The sequence below is a fragment of the Bos javanicus genome, chromosome 11 (genome assembly GCF_032452875.1).
Source record: "Bos javanicus breed banteng chromosome 11, ARS-OSU_banteng_1.0, whole genome shotgun sequence".
NCBI classification, from domain to species: Eukaryota; Metazoa; Chordata; class Mammalia; order Artiodactyla; family Bovidae; genus Bos; species Bos javanicus.
Genome location: NC_083878.1, coordinates 13980342 through 13998184, shown reverse-complemented (window position 1 = coordinate 13998184; position 17843 = coordinate 13980342). Strand labels below are relative to the sequence as shown.

The 17843-nt window shown below is 40.7% G+C and overlaps 1 non-coding gene across 1 annotated transcript; it reads right to left on the bottom strand.

Annotated features, from left to right (window-relative positions):
- Window positions 1-8731: 8731 nt before the first annotated feature.
- TRNAS-GGA (transfer RNA serine (anticodon GGA)) lies at window positions 8732-8803 on the bottom strand. The gene has a single exon. It is a non-coding gene; the product is annotated as a tRNA-Ser (tRNA).
- Between the last annotated feature and the right edge of the window lie 9040 nt (window positions 8804-17843).

Genomic DNA, 17843 nt, shown 5'->3' with positions numbered 1-17843 from the left:
GCCTGACCAGTGTGTGGCCTTCCTGCTAGGATGATGTCTGGGCTGCCTCTGAACACTTGATTCGGCTGGCCTTGGGCTCAAGGACGATCCCTCTGTAATGAGCCAGTCACAGCCTCTCCTCCCCACGCAAACAGGAGAACCACAGCGTGTTCTACTCAGAGGCTAGTACCACCCCACTGTCAGTTTCCCCTGTCCTTTCTTCTACCTGCTTATTACAGACAGTTTAAAGAGCCTCCTTCTTCACTGTAATCAGCCTCCCCCTCCTTCCGGATTCATTTGTGGAAGTGATTGTGGGGCCACAAGCACCGGAGTCTTCCCTGAATGATTCAGGCCAGCAGAGCCCACTGCTCAGATTGGCAATTACCCAGATATTAGTGAGTAAACAGCCCGGACATTCTCAGGGAGGAAGCACAGTCATGGGCCACTGCCTTGAAGGAATTACAGTTCCTGCAGACAAGCTTCAGAAAGCAGTGAGCAGAGACGGCTTCGGGTGGCTGCAGGACCTGCCTTGGTGGCAGCAGTAGACAGGGGGACTCAAAGCGGAAAAGGAAGGGGTGCCTGACTCAGTACGATGTCAAAGATCTGACGTCATCTGTGTATGAGAGAGAGAGAGGTTTTGTAAAGGACTCTGGAGAGCTGTGTTTGGGCAGAATGAGACTTTAATGTGTTAAGGGATTTAGGAAAAGAAATCTAATCCAAAGTAAGGTATTGTTCCAGTACCAGCCCCCTGTGAAACCTCAGCTATTAGTGTATTCCTTATCTCCAGCCAAAAGAAAAAGCTGGAAACCTTATGCTGAGTCCATTTTTACAGTTTTCATCACCAGTGTAATGGGGGAGGTAATAAGCCATCAGAGACGTTTGCTTTGTTCTCAACTACCTGAGTGGTTTTCATGCCGGTGTTGTCCGAAGATTGGTCTGACCTTCTGCTTAACATCTTCCACTCCCCTGCTCTCAGATCTACGTTGGGAATTCACATTCAAGTTGTATATTCAGCTTGAATCCTTCCTTCCCAAAGAATATGACAGGATGGCTCTAAAACCCAATATTGAAGTCTGGAGGTCGATGCTTCCATGGGTAGTCCAAGCAGCTCCAAGATGTCAAGGTACTAGTTAGAGTATCTAAGACTCAGAGTTACTGGATGGCTGCTACAACTAAAATAATCTCCTCATACAGTTCACAAGCTGTGTAGCTGACCAGCATTCAGGAGAGGTACCCAGAGTATCAACCCAGCTGATGTCAAACCATTCCATTAATCACAGTTGAAGGCAGAAGAGCTACACGTTTATAGCCAGAACATGCTAAAGGCTGGGAAGATTGGCCCCCAAATCCTCAGGAGTGCCAGGGGGGAAGTTCTAAATCAAATGACCAGAAATCCTTAGGCAGGTGAAACTAATGGTGATGGGAAAAGATAGTGATGACCAAGAGATGCAGAAGAGAGACAGGAAAAAGAAATGTACAGAATTGAAGAAAGAAAAGTCAAAGAGAACTGCAAAGGGGGCTTACTATTTTTAGTGATGCATCAGTCTGCCTGATAAACTCAAGAAATTCTCCCCACACTCAGAGGAAAAGGGAAAAAAATATGAGAGATAAGATATGAGGCAGAGAAACACAAAGCCAGGATATCCAAAATATTTTTAATAGAGAGCCTAAAAAGGGAGCATATTGCTGATAGAGGAGAAACTGTTCTGTGCCCCAGGACAGGAGGGGTCAGTGGTAAGAGGAGGGGGTATACATCCCATAGATCTATAAGGAGGGGCGCAGATTTTGAGATAAGAAGAGCAAGGACAGTGTTCTATGCTGTGACATACATTTGAACCATCACACTGAACTTCTCGGCCTGCCTGTCTTCCAAACCCCACTGAAACGGGCAAAGGCAAATAATAATGGGGGAGATCTGTCATTGTTCAAAACTGAAAAAGGATTCCACCCACATACCAGACATTTCAAGGAATTTCTCTAAGACAGCGCAGATGAGACCAGTTTGAGTGAAGGCTTTGACAACCTTCAATTCACCTCACAGAAAAGAAAGGCATCTCTAGGGAGGCCCCCCGCTGGAACCCAACAATGCTTCCAAGGTTGGTTGTGACAAAGGCTGTAGAAAGAAAAAAAAAAAGAATCACAGGAAAGTCAGGATGGGCAAATCTCCATCCTCTTGAAGCATCCAGGAAGTGTCCTCGTACTGGGGCACACACAGGGCAGGGACCCATCCAAATGGGGGGCTCACATTTGGTGCCTGGTACAGAGAGAGCATCGCCGAGTGGGAGCAGTGGTCAGGGCAGCCCACAGGCTCCCAGCTAGTGTTACGTGGTCACACACACTCTTCAACCTGCAGGTGAAATGCAGGGGCTCTTTCAGGAGTCCGCAGACAACCGGTTCTTTTTTTCTTTCACCCATTCATTCCACACACATGTCCATGACAAGCCTGTTATGTTCCAGGCTCTGGGTTAAGCACTAAGGATTCAACAATGGACAAATTAAGTGGTCTCTTCATTGTGAAGCCATGCAGGCAGAAGAATCAGGTAACCTCTGAAGGAAATGCATCATCGTCATGTTTGCTACATAAATGCCAAAATCAACAAAGCAGTTGGCCTGGAAAATACATTGGGGGCAGGGAATGATTGTAACACAAAATTCTTTTTCTTATCCAGCTATTTCAGACAAGAAGCTATTAAAAAAAAGTAAACCATTCATGTTCCACCCTAATGGAAAAAATAAATGGACTGTACAGAAAATATTCGGTCAAGCAAATAAACTCAGTTATGTATAAGAAATAATGTAAAAGAATGATAAAGCAGTGACTGATAAAGCTGTATCAAAACTTATTGTTGAGACTTACTCCTGATTTTTAATATATTGTGGACTCACTGTTAGATCCCAATAGAATGAACATTTTTCTTTTCTTCCTACTAACAGAATCCCAATTTTGTGTGATTGACAGCAGGCTATGACCCAGAGGATGAAGCAAGACAATTCCTTGTCTGTTGATGGTTGCCTTAGGGCTGGGCATGTAACTAAGTTCTGGCCAATAAAATGTTAGGGAGAGTCTCCTATTAGGCTTCTTGAGAAGACATTTGCTGCTGCTTCTTTTTCTTTTTAATTAAAGTAGAGTTGATTTATAATATTATATTAGTTTCAGGTGTACAACTTAGTGATTCAGTAGTTTTGCAGATTATACTCCATTATAGGTTTATAATTCCCTGTGCTATGGCTTCCCAGGTGGCACTAGTGGGAACCCACCTACCCATGCAGGAGACATAAGACGTGCGGGGTGATTCCTGGCTCCGGAAGGTCCCCTGGAGAGGGCGTGGCAACTCACTTCAGTATTCTTGCCTGGAGAATCCCACGGAGAGGAGTCTGGCAGGCTAAGGTCCATAGGGTCACAAAGAGTTGGACTCGACTGAAGCAACTTAACACACATGGATGTAGCATGTTCTTGTTGCTTATCTACTTTACACATAGGAATCTGTTAATCCTATGTGTATCTGTTAATCTGTTATCTGTGTATCTGTGTATCTGTTAATCCTATACCCCTAATTTGTCCTTCCCCTCTTCCCTTTCCTCTTTGGTAACCACAAGTTTATTTTCTGTATCTATGAATTTGTTTCTATTTTGCATATACATTCATTTGTATTTTTTTTAAGATTCTACATATAAGTGATATCACAGTATTTTCTTTCTCTGACTTATTTCACTAAGCATAATATTCTCTAGGTCCATCCTCATTGCTAAAAGTGGAAAAGTTTCATTTTTTTTATAGATGAATAATATTCCATTCTATGTGTTTATATATATCAGATCAGATCAGTCGCTCAGTCGTGTCCGACACTCTGCGACCCCATGAACCGCAGCACACCAGGCCTCCCTGTCCATCACCAATTCCCGGAGTTCACTCAGACTCACGTCCATCGAGTCAGCGATGCCATCCAGCCATCTCATCCTCTGTCGTCCCCTTCTCCTCCTACCCCCAATCCCTCCCAGCATCAGAGTCTTTTCCAATGAGTCAACTCTTCGCATGAGGTGGCCAAAGTACTGGAGTTTCAGCCTTAGCATCATTCCTTCCAAAGAAATCCCAGGGCTGATCTCCTTTAGAATGGACTGGTTGGATCTCCTTGCACTCCAAGGGACTCTCAAGAATCTTCTCCAACACCACAGTTCAAAAGCATCAATTCTTCGGCGCTCAGCCTTCTTCACAGTCCAACTCTCACATCCATACATGACCACAGGAAAAACCATAGCCTTGACTAGACGAACCTTTGTTGGCAAAGTAATGTCTCTGCTTTTCAATATGCTATCTAGGTTGGTCATAACTTTCCTTCCAAGGAGTAAGCGTCTTTTAATTTCATGGCTGCAGTCACCATCTGTAGTGATTTTGGAGCCCAGAAAAATAAAGTCTGACACTGTTTCCACTGTTTCCCCATCTATTTCCCATGAAGTGATGGGACTGGATGCCATGATCTTCGTTTTCTGAATGTTGAGCTTTAAGCCAACTTTTTCACTCTCCACTTTCACTTTCATCAAGAGGCTTTTGAGTTCCTCTTCACTTTCTGCCATAAGGGTGGTGTCATCTGCATATCTGAGGTTATTGATATTTCTCCCGGCAATCTTGATTCCAGTTTGTGTTTCTTCCAGTCCAGCGTTTCTCATGATGTACTCTGCATAGAAGTTAAATAAACAGGGTGACAATATACAGCCTTGACGAACTCCTTTTCCTATTTGGAACCAGTCTGTTGTTCCATGTCCAGTTCTAACTGTTGCTTCCTGACCTGCATACAGATTTCTCAAGAGGCAGGTCAGGTGGTCTGGTATTCCCATCTCTTTCAGAATTTTCCACAGTTTATTGTGATCCACACAGTCAAAGGCTTTGGCATAGTCAATCAAGCAGAAATAGATGTTTTTCTGGAACTCTCTTGCTTTTTCGATGATCCAGCGGATGTTGGCAATTTGATCTCTGGTTCCTCTGCCTTTTCTACAACCAGCTTGAACATCAGGAAGTTCACGGTTCACATATTGCTGAAGCCTGGCTTGGAGAATTTTGAGCATTACTTTACTAGCGTGTGAGATGAGTGCAATTGTGCGGTAGTTTGAGCATTCTTTGGCATTGCCTTTCTTTGGGATTGGAATGAAAACTGACCTTTTCCAGTCCTGTGGCCACTGCTGAGTTTTCCAAATTTGCTGGCATATTGAGTGCAGCACTTTCACAGCATCATCTTTCAGGCTTTGGAATAGCTCAACTGGAATTCCATCACCTCCACTAGCTTTGTTCGTAGTGATGCTTTCTAAGGCCCACTTGACTTCACTTGGCTCTAGGTGAGTGATCACACCATTGTGATTATCTGGGTTGTGAAGATCTTTTTTGTACAGTTCTTCTGTGTATTCTTGCCATCTCTTCTTAATATCTTCTGCTTCTGTTAGGTCCACACCATTTCTGTCCTTTATCGAGCTCATCTTTGCACAAAGTGTTCCTTTGGTATCTCTGATTTTCTTGAAGAGATCCCTAGTCTTTCCCATTCTGTTGTTTTCCTCTATTTCTTTGCATTGATCGCTGAAGAAGGCTTTCTTATCTCTTCTTGCTATTCTTTGGAACTTGCATTCAGATGTTTATATCTTTCCTTTTCTCCTTTGCTTTTCGCTTCTCCTCTTTTCAAAGCTATTTGTAAGGCCTCCCCAGATAGCCATTTTGCTTTTTTGCATTTCTTTTCTATGGGAATGGTCTTGATCCCTGTCTCCTGTACAATGTCACGAACCTCCGTCCATAGTTCATCAGGCACTCTATCTATCAGATCTAGGCCCTTAAATCTATTTCTCACTTCCACTGTATAATCATAAGGGATTTGATTTAGGTCATACCTGAATGGTCTAGTGGTTTTCCCTACTTTCTTCAATTTAAGTCTGAATTTGGCAATAAGGAGTTCATGGTCTGAGCCACAGTCAGCTCCTGGTCTTGTTTTTGCTGACTGTATATACAAGATATGGTATGTATGTGTATGTGTGCATATATATATACATACATACTATATATATATACACATGGAAACCATTTTATACTGTTGGTGGAAATGTAAATTGGTGCAGCCATTATGGAAAACATATATATCTACGCATGCACACACACACACACACACGTATGTACACCACTTCTTAATCCAATCTGAACACTGGGGAGCAGGTATCTTTTCAAACTAGTGTTTTAGGTTTTTTTGCAGATAAACACTCAGGAGTGGAATTGCTGGATCACATGGTAGTTCTATTTTTAGTTTTCTGAGAAACCTCCATGCTGTTTTCCATAGTGGCTGCACCAATTTACATTTCTACCAATAGTGTAGGAGGGTTCCCATTTTTCCACATCCTCTCCAACATTTGTTATTTGCAGTCATTTTAATGATAACCATTCAAACAGGTGTGAGGTGATATTGTTGTTTTGAGTTGCATTCTCTAATAATTAGTGATGTTGTGCATCTTTTCATGTGTCTATTGACCATCTATATGTCTTCTTTGGAAAAATGTCTATTCAGGTCTTCTGCATATTTTTTTTGGATTGTGTTGTTTGTTTTTTCGCATTGAATTGTATGAACGCCTCTGTATTTTGGATATTAACCCTTTGTCAGAGACATCATTTGCAAATATTTTCTCCCATTCCATAGATTTTCTTTTCATTTTGTTTTTGGTTCCCTTTGCTGTGCAAAAACGTTTTAAGTTTGATTCGGTCCCATTTGTTTATTTTATTTCTTTTACCTTAGGAGGCCAATTCAACAAAATATTGCTATGGTTTATGTCAAAGAGTATTTTGCCTGTATTCTCTTCTAGGAGTTTTATGGCTTCCATTTTAGGTCTTTGAACCATTTTGAGTTTATTTTTGTATATGATAAGAGGAAATGTTTTATGTGTGGTTGTCCAACTTTCCCAACACCACTTGTTGAAGAGACTTTCTTTTCTCCATTGTATATTCTTGCCTTCTTTACGGTAGACTAATTGACCGTAGACGTGTGGGTTTGTTTCTGGGCTTTCTAGCCTGTTCCATTGGTCTATGTGTCTGTTTTTGTGCCAGCACCATGCTGTTTTCATTATTGTAGCTTTTTAGTATAGTCTGAAGTCTGGAAGGTATAACCTCCAGACTTTGTTCTTTTATCTCAAGATTGTTTTGGCAGTTTGGGGCCTTTTGTGTTTCTGTATGGATTTTGAGATTATTTATTCTAGTTCTGTGAAAAATGTCATGGGTATTTTGATAGTTCAGTTCAGTTGCTCAGTCATGTCTGATTCTTTGTGATCCCATGGACTGCAGCTCACCAGTTTTTTATTTTATAATAAAATAAATCCAGGAGATTTTCCCTGTCCCTCACCAACTCCTGGAGCTTTCTCAAACTCATGTCCATCAAGTCAGTGATCCCATCTAACCATCTCATCCTCTGCCGTCCCCTTCTTCTCCTGCCTTCAATCTTTCCCAACATCAGAGTCTTTTCCAGTGAGTCAGTTCTTCAAATCAGGTAGCCAAAGTATTGGAGCTTCAGCTTCAGCATCAGTCCTTCCAATGAATATTCAGGACTGATTTCCTTTAGGATTAACTGGTTTGATCGCCTTGCTGTCCAAGGGACTCTCAAGAGTTTTCTCCAACACCACAGTTCAAAACCATCAATTGTTCAGTGCTCAGCTTTCTTTATGGTCCAACTCACATCCATACTGGAAAAGCCTAGCTTTGACTATACAGACCTTTGTCGGTAAAGTAGTGTCTCTGTTTTTTAACATGCTGTCTAGGTTTGTCATTTTGATAGAGATTATAGTAAATCTATAGATTGCTTTGGGTAGTATGGCCATTTTAACATTAACTCTTCCAGTCCGAGAGGATGGGATATCTTTTGATTTCTTTGTATCATCTTCAATTTCCTTCATCAGTGTTTTGTAGTTTTCAGAGTATAGGTCTTTTGCCTTCTTGGTTAAGTTTATTAGGAATTTGCTTTTTTATTAAGACAGACAATGGCATAACCTGACCTCCTTCTTGTCTTGAAGATGGTTGTCTAAGGATGAAGTATCTGGAGTGCGATATCCATTTTGTGACCCTGAGGAGATGACCAAGAGAATCTGAGAGATACCCACATAGGACCTTGAGATTTTAGAGCTACTGCACCAACCATCAGAGAAGGCAATGGTACCCCACTCCAGTATTCTTGCCTGGAAAATCCCATAAACGGAGGAGCCTGGTGGGCTGCAGTCCATGGAGTCGTTAAGAGTCGGACATGACTGAGCAACTTCACTTTCACTTTTCACTTTCATGAATTGGAGAAGGAAATGGCAACCCACTCCAGTGTTCTTGCCTGGAGAATCCCAGGGACAGGGGAGCCTGGTGGGCTGCCATCTGTGGGGTTGCACAGAGTCAGACACGACTGAAGCAACTTAGCAGCAGCAGCAGCACCAACCATAGACCTGCCTCCATTCACTTGCCTTTCTATATGGTGTAATTAAATGTCCTTAACGTCTAAGCCACTGTCAGATAAAGCTAGTATGGTTGGAAATTTAATAAAACTACTGAAGACAATTCTTGAAAAAAACATATATACATGGATTAGGAATAGGGATTAAACTGTAATAATCTAGATCCAAAGTGAAAGTGAAGTGAAGTCGCTCAGTCGTGTCCAACTCTTTGCGACCCCATGGACTGTAGCCTACCAGGCTCCTCCCTCCATGGGATGCTCCAGGCAAGAGTACTGGAGTGGGTTGCCATTTCCTTTTCCAGGGGATCTTCCCCACCCAGGGATTGAACCCAGGTCTCCTGCATTCCAGGCAGACACTTTAACCTCTGAGCCACCAGGGAAGCCCCAGATTATTGTTATAGAAACTGGGAGGACAGGATGGCATAGAAGGGAAAGTAAATATGTGCTTATTTTGTTATTGCTCATTGAAGAGAATTAACAACTAGTATAAGATCATTTTCTTAGACATATAAATTCTTTCAAAATTTTAAAGATAACTAGTAATAGAATTAAAATATAATGTTTAACATCCAAATTTCTAGTGGAAAACCAGGAGCAGAGAGAGAGGTACTGAGTTAGAAAGAAAAGAGAACAATCAGATGACAGAAGTAATCACAAATCTCTATATTCCAGTTTAAAAGGAATAGTTTTAATTGCACTTTTAAAATATAAAATTCAACTAGAGCTGAGAAACTCACCTATCAGTGATATAAAATAAAAAACTGTTAAGTACAAACCACAAGAAAACTAGTGACATAGTAATGAGAAAACTAAAATTTGTAGCAAAACAATGAATTCATATATAAACAAGATTATTTTGGTCAAAACTATTAGAAATTGAAGGAGAACTGCAAAGACAAATTGTCATCCTTTTGTGTGGGAGATTGTCACCTGATGGTCACCAACAATGCATACTTCCCGATGCCATGCTCTTGGGTTGTCCCTGCCCGCACTAAGTCCAGGTTTGGCCATGTGTCTTTCTTAGTTCAATGGAACTTTAGTTAATAGGAGGTTACAAGCAGAGACTTGAAACACCCTTGTACATTAGAGCTGGCTGTCTTAGAATCGTTCTACCACCGAGGGCAGAAGCCCAGTCTAGTCTCCTGGAGAATGAGAGGCCACGTGGAGCAGAAACAAGCCCTAAGTCCTAACCCAGTCCCTATCTGATCCACCTGTTGAATTCAGCTGTAAGAGTGAGCCTCGCCAACTCAGAGTCCTAAGAAATAGTTACATGTCATGGTTTTGAAACATAAATTTTGGGATGGTTTGCTATGCAACAGTAGATAAGGAATATCCTTTTGAAATTGGAGCATCTCTGTCAGCGGCACCTCAAAAGTAAAAGAAACCTAGCAGGCTTACTTCACTTTCACTTTTCACTTTCCTGCATTGGAGAAGGAAATGGCAACCCACTCCAGTGTTCTTGCCTGGAGAATCCCAGGGACGGGGGAGCCTGGTGGGCTGCCGTCTATGGGGTCACACAGAGTTGGACACAACTGAAGTGACTTAGCAGCAGCAGCAGCAGCAGCAGGCTTACAATGAATTTGGATAATCTATCTAATATATGACTAGATTAATTAATTAGCTTGATTAATATTAATTTAATGAAATTAATATCTTAATATAATTAATTTAATTTGCACAAAGCAAGATTTTTTATTCTATAAGTCTAAATACATTCCTTTAAAAAAATCCTTAGAAGAGCTTTAAGAAATTGACATAATGCTGATTTTCAAGTGAAACACTAATAAACTGCATGAAGAAAAACTTTTTAGGCTAAGTCATTAAATATAATTCAATTAAATTAGAACTTAACGACAAAGAACAACTTAAGCATACAATGAAGACATTTTTTTCCTAAATTTCTCTTGGATCTAAGAGAAAGTTAAAATTATACTTCAAAATAGTGATAAGCACAAAGTCAAAATATTTGGAATTTAGCCAAAGCTGAAATTTTTAGACACAAATTCTTTTATTATTAAGAAATAAATGAAATGAAGCAACAACTGAAATAGAAATTAAAAAATAAAAATAAATCTAAGGAAAGCAGAAATGTGGTGTCACAATTGAAGCAGAAACTAATGAATCAGAAAAGGCAAAAATCAGGGAGCTCCCTGGAGGCCCTATGGTTAGGACTTGGAACTTGCGCTGCAGTTGCCTAGATTCAATCCCTCCTTAGAGAACTAAGATTTGCTTGGCATGGCCCCCCTCCCCCACCATCCCTTCCCCCTCTACTCCATCCCCCCCACCCTCAACCCCGCTTCTTTTTGGCCTCGCCACACAGCTTGTGGGGGATTAGTTCTCCAACCAGGTATTGAACCCAGGCCCTCAGCAGCAAAAACTTGGAGCTTTAACCACTGGACAAAAATCAGAGGATAAATGAAAGAGAATCTTTTAAAAGAATAATAAAAGCATGGCAAGACTAACCAGGCAAGAATAATGGAGTGGGCTGCCTTGGCCTTCTCCAGGGGATCTCTCCAACCCAGGGATCAAACCCACATCTCTTATGTCTCCTCCACTGGCAGATGGAGTCTTTACCACTAGTGCCACCGGGGAAGCCCGAATCATGAGTGAAGAGAAAATAAAAAAATTTATTCTTTTGGGAATGAGATGTGAAATAGAACACATGTAGAAAAGATTTTTTTAATTATAAGAAAATAGTATGTATAACTCAATAAATTTGAAAAATCTCATTAAAATGAATAAATTTTCTGGGAAAAATAATTGCCAAATCAACCCAAGAAGAAGTTGAAATTGGAAAAGACTAATAATCAGAAAAAGAAATGGAAAAGTTTTAAAATAATTACTCCATAAAAGATGCCGTTTCCACAAAGTTATAAAGTATTATATTTCTTTTAGACTTCAAAGGATTGTTTATGCCTTAGCTGTTTAAGTGTTCCAGAACATGAAGGAGACTGAGAAGTGTCCCAATTCAGTTTTTCAAACTAAAGCAACCCTAATACCCCCAAACTAACAAAAGAAGCAAGCACAAACAAAAAAGAAAAAAAAAAAATCTGTAAAGACCAATCTGACTTAAGAGCAAAGATGAAAAAAGTAAATAAAATAAATAAATCCAAAATGTCATTTAAAACTATGTATTACCAAGTAGGATTTGTTCTGGTAATTCAGGTAGTATTTTTTAATAAATAATTACATTTAAGGTTGACGTATAACTGACATATAACATATTAGTTTCTGGTGTACAACATAATGATTAGATATTTATGTATATTGTGAATTATCACAATACATTTAGCTCACATCCATCCTATACATAAATTCTTTTCTTTATATTTTCAAATCAAAGATAAAACATAATAATTTCTATAGTTGCAGGAAAAATCTTAGATATAGGCAACCTCATTAACATAAAGAGTATCTATGTCAAATCAGCATGAGTAAAATTCTTCATATGAAAACATTAGAGGCAGGAATCAAACAAGGATCCTAAACTAACTTCTATTCTGTAACATTCTCCACATAATTTGATCTGATGAGGAATCTTAAGGTTTTTGATGCTTATTAACTTTATCCATCCTTTCCCTATTGAAATAATACATTTATCATACCACTAATTTGTAATATTCCTGACTCCAGCCACCCCAGGTTTTATATTCTGCATTAATAATTTTCTATCTCTGCTCTTCAAGTTGGGCTTCCATGGTGACTCAGAAGATAAAGAATCTGCCTGCAATGCGGGAGAGCTGGGTTTAATCCCTGAGTCTGGAAAATCCCCTGGAGAAGGGAATGGCTACCCACTCCAGTATTCTAGCCTGGAGAATTCCATGGACAGAGGAGACTGGCAGGCTCTTCAATTTATAATCTTTGCATTATTTTAACTTATTATGTTTTTATGGATATTTTAAATCACAGACACACACACACACAAACACACATACACAGGATTACCCAAATTGCCCTACAGAAGCATTTAACCAATTCATGTTTCTACCAGCTGTGGTAGATGGTTTCCTACATGGAATTTTTCCCCAAGCTAAGCTAACATAAATTATTGATTTTTGGAGCCCATATATCTTGCAGAATCTGATGAAAACTATAACTCATCACCCCTGCTCCCCTTCCATAACTATGTCTTTATCTATGTCTTTATCTGGACAAGGTCAGTTTTCATTCCAATGCCAAAGAAGGGCAATGCCAAAAAAAGTTCAAATTACCACACAATTGCACTCATTTCACATGCTAGCAAGGTCATGCTCAAAATCCTCCAAGCTAGGCTTCAACAGTACGTGAACCAAGAACTTCCAGATGTACAAGCTGGATTTAGAAAAGGCAGAAGAACCAGAGATCAAATTGCCAACATCTGTTGGGTCATAGAAAAAGCAAGAGAATTCCAGAAAAACATCTATTTCTGCTTCACTGACTACGCTAAAGCCTTTGACTGTGTAGATCACAACAAACCATGGAAAATTCTTCAAGAGATGGGAATACCAGACCACCTTACCTGCCTCCTGAGAAATCTGTATGGAGGTCAAGAAGCAACAGTTAGAACTGCACATGGAACAACAGACTGGTTTAAAATTGGGAAAGGAGTACATCAAGGCTATATATTGTCACCCTGCTTATTTAACTTCTATGCAGAGTACATCATGCGAAATGCCAGGCTGGATGAAGCAGAAGCTGGAATCAAGACTGCAGGGAGAAATATCAGTAGCCTCAGATATGCAGATGATACCATCCTTATGGCAGAAAGCAAATAGGAACTAAAAAGCCTTTTGATGAAGGTGAAAGAAGAGAGTGAAAAAACTGGCTTAAAACTCAACATTCAAAAAATGAAGATCATGGCATCCGGTCCCATTACTTCACAGCAAATAGATGGGGAAACAATAGAAACAATGAAAGACTATTTTCTTGGACTCCAAAATTACTGCAGTTGGTGACTGCAGCCATGAAATTAAAAAACACTTGCTCCTTGAAAGAAAAGCTATGACCAACCTAGACAACATATTAAAGCAGAGACATTACTTTGCCAACAAAGGTCTGTCTAGTCAAATCTATGTTTTTTCCAGTAGTCATGTATGGATGTGAGAGTTGGACCATAAAGAAAACTGAGCACTGAATAATTGATGCTTTTGAGCTGTGGTGTTGGAGAAGACTCTTGAGGGTCCCTTGGACTGCAAGGAGATCAAACCTAAATTTGATCCTAAAGGAAATCAGTCCTGAATATTCATTGGAAGGACCGATACTGAAGCTGAAGTTCCAATACTTTGGCTACCTGTTTCGAAGAGCTGACTCATTGGAAAAGACCCTGATACTGGGCAGGAGGAGAAGGGGATGACAGAGGACAAGACAGTTAGGTGGCATCACAGACTCAATGGATATGAGTTTGAGCAAGCTCTGGGAGATGGTGAAGGACAGGAAAGCCTGACATGCTGCAGTCCATGGGGTCACAAAGAGTTGAACATGACTGAGCGACTGAACAACAACATGTCCTTATCTGTATCTCTATTTGTATACCAAATTGTGCATAATGAAGCTTATGCATGCAATCCAGGTTAAGAATTGAAACAAATATTCATCTATATTTACTCTACCACCTTTTACATTTAATTCTTTAATCCAGTTGACATTTTTTTGGTAAAAATTTACAATACATCTGTAAGCAATGTAAGGTGTGGTCCAAATGTTGCCCCTTCCCCATAAACATATTACTATACATGCACAGAGAAACAGATAATGGCTATAGATATACTAAATGTTTCACACTTATGACTGGGTGTTTAAATTGAGTGATTTTTTTTTTTTTGTCTATTCCTCTGTCTTCTCCTGACTTAAACATTCCACAGCGAATTTATTTCACTTTTGTAATAAGAAAACAAACTGATTTCTCTTAGAAAGAAAGGCAGTGAGCACAGTTTGACGGGTTTCAGAGCGGCCTAGAGTGAGTGATAAGAGGGTGTCTCTCTTTTTTCTTGAGGGGAGATGATTACGGGGGTCGGGGAGAGATGAAGTTTGAGCATCAACTGTTTGCACTGCTGTAGCATGTGGTGGAATGGAGGGCCTATCCCGCGGGCCCAGACACAGGGCCCTCAGTGTGCACTGGGGCTTGTGATGGGCAGATACCGCACTCCTGAACAAGGGCCCTGTGTCTGCCACCGTCCAACACAAAGGACAGAGGTCCCCTGTTTACTTTGGATTAGAAACGTTCAAATGAGAGACAGCAAAAACATTTGAGTTTTCCCTCTTTTCAGTTTCTTACAAAAAAACAAATTGTAGTGAGTCGGGGATTTTTTGGCATCTTCTCTGAATAAAAATCAATCAGACTAGATTGCTGAGGGAGTCTTAAAGAGCTTCCCTTGTTTATTATTTGTTTTAGATTTATGGCTTAAAGGCTGGGAAGTAGCAGTGACTGACGAGGCCCCTGAATTGTCCATTCATTTCCCAGGAAATGGGGCATTCCCAGTGCCTCAGTCAGCTGGAACAGGTGGCCTTTGACCTTTTGCAATAAGCTCATTCTAGGCTGGAAGCGCCCACATATTCATGGCCATGCCTCCTCCTCCTTTCCTTCCGCCCAACCCCTTACACAGTGAAATCCTCTTTCCTTTCAGATACTCATTCAAACCCCCACCTCTTAGAAGATTAGACCTATGGAGGGATAGAAATTTTATCAAAGGAGTCTTTAAATCATAAAAGTCAGGGTGGCTCTATATTGAAAGACTGTGGCTGGGACTGTATGGCATGGGCTCTCGAAGGCCGCAGAGGTATGGTGGGAATCGTATAGACTTTCATAGTTTCTGAGTTCAAATCCTAGCTCCAGCACTAATGTCCCAAGGACGACTTTCTGAACATTTCCAATTGGCAGGTTTCTTACCTATAATATGGGGATGATCCTAACACTCAGCACATAGAGTCATTAAGGGAGATTAAATGAGATGACCTGTGTTAAAGGTGTAATCAGAGCCAGTTGCATGGAAACCACTCAGTGCGTGGTGGATGTCACTGCTATGACTGACAACTGTTATCACCTCGTATGGGATAGAAAGGTGCAGTGTCTGCCCGATTTTGGAAGATGAGGTTAAAATGGTACATGTGCAGGACTAGCAAAGTACCATTTGCAGTCACAGTGACTTTCTGTTCGATGCTGGCTTGTTCTCGAGTAACTACCAATGATATCAGTAAAGGAGGTGAATATAGAAAAAAATCCCCTTGGGGATGGGCTTTTACATTCATATCTGATCTGCTCTGAGTTGGACTTGCTCTTCTAGCAGTAAGAACAGATTGAGAATAGCCACCCATGATGAGAGATGTCCCCAGCAGGGGAGTGGTATGCAGATAAATGGTATGGAAAAGGGAAAGGTGAGTCATGCACGTGTACCACTAGATCCATGTTGTCCTCCTCTGACCTGTCAAATCTGTTACAAACATCACCAGGGGTAAACATCTGAACTGACATGTACTTGTCACATTTCAGATCCTAAGGATTCCTTAGTCAGCTCTTCTAGGGATGCTACTCTGAGCTGAATCTCTGAAGATTTAACACAAAACCATGGAATAGCTGTCCAGTAGGGCAGGACATGCCCACTTCTTTCTCTCTGATGAGTTTTTATTGGCCATCAACAGGAACATAGAAAAAAAGTAAGGCAACAGATTCGAAGTTACAGCTGTGTTGTGCTGTGCTTAGTCGCTCAGTCCTGTCTGACTCTTTGTGACCCGATGGACTATAGCGCACCAGGCGCCTCTGTCCATGGGATTCTCCAGGCAAGAATACTGAAGTGGGCTGCCATGCACTCTTCCAGGGGATCTTCCAACAAAAGGATCAAACCCAGGTCTCCCACATTGCAGGCAGATTCTTTACCATCTGAGCCACCCGGAAAGCCCAAGAATACTGTAGTGGATAGCCTATCCCTTCTCCAGGGGATCTTCCAACCCAGGAATCAAACTGGGCTCTCCTGCATTGCAGGAGGATTCTTTACCGGCTGAGCTACCAGGGAAGCCTGAAGCTACAACTACCATCACCCAAAGAAAATACCTAAAAGTTGAGCCATTGCTTCTCATATCACAGTTTTCAAGAGTTCCAGTGGAAACAAACGTTTCTCCCTAATACAGATAGATGAGCCATTTCTAGACTCTGAAAAATAATCAGAAAACCAAAGTCAGTAATAACTTATTTGGAGGTCCATGCTTCAAGTAACAAGAGCAATTTCTATGGCTCTATTTCCGCTTACCCTCCTTGCTCCCCTTGTGTGCCCCTTACCCTGCCTCCCTTCCCAGCCAGCTTTTCCTGTTCTTTTCCTTATTCTGCCCATCTCTCACTGTCCATTTCTCCTTTTCTTTACTGGCAGTAAAAGAAACTGAGCATTCAAATTATTTTTTAAAAATGTATTTTATTGAAATATAGTTGATATATAATGTTGTGTCAATTTCTACTGTATAGAAAAGTGATTCAGTTATACATACGATATGTAGTCTTTTTCATATTCTTTTCCATTATGGTTTATCCCAGGATATTGAATATAGTTCCCTCCACTATATAGCAGAAGCTTATTATTCTTCCATTCTATGTGTAATAGTTTGTATCTGCTGATTCTGAAGTCCCATTCCATCCCTCTTCCGCCTCGCACTTAACCACAAGTCTGTTCTCTGTGTCTGAGTCTGTATGTGTTTCGTGGATAAGCTCACTTGTGTCATATATTCAGTTCCACACGTAAGTGATATCATATGGGTGTCAAATGATTTTTTATTTAATTTTAATGAAAGAGCGTATGTTGATCTTTTATCTTTTCTAATTTGAAAAATCTAAATTTAGTTGGCCTTTATTCAGTGATTCGCATGATTCACATCTTTTGCCCTTTTAGTCTGAATGTCATTCTAAATTAACAACAGCAACAAAAATCCTTTGCCTTCTATCCTGGTCTGAAAGATCCTGTCATTCTATTTCTTACCGTCTGGATCTCTGGATCTTACTCTCTGAAACTTTTTATTATTTTTTTTTTCCTGTGAGGATATGTATAAACGTTCGAGCTCATGTTTGCAAATATAGTAAGAAGTAGCTCATCATAGTCTGGTTCCTGCCCACAGCCCAGCCTTCTCTTGTGCCTGAAATGGCACCCCAGCTCTAAAAGCAGCCATGCCTGCCCACGGTGTCTCTTCCCCAGTCCTTTACTTACGTATCACTAGAGATCTGGCTTGCCAGCTATCATGGGTCTCCAGATACCAGACAGGGATCTGCCAAGTGACCTGCTTCTCCAGTTGGGCGAGACCTTGGAATTCCCCCAGACAGGACCTCCAGGTAGAGCAGGTTCTATGATGCTGTGGTTGGATCACACTGAATAAGATAACCAGCCATTCCTTCTCATTGGTACCACTTACAAGGTGCTTCTGAATCATTATCTCATTTGATCCTTCCATCAGCCTTGTGTAGTGAAG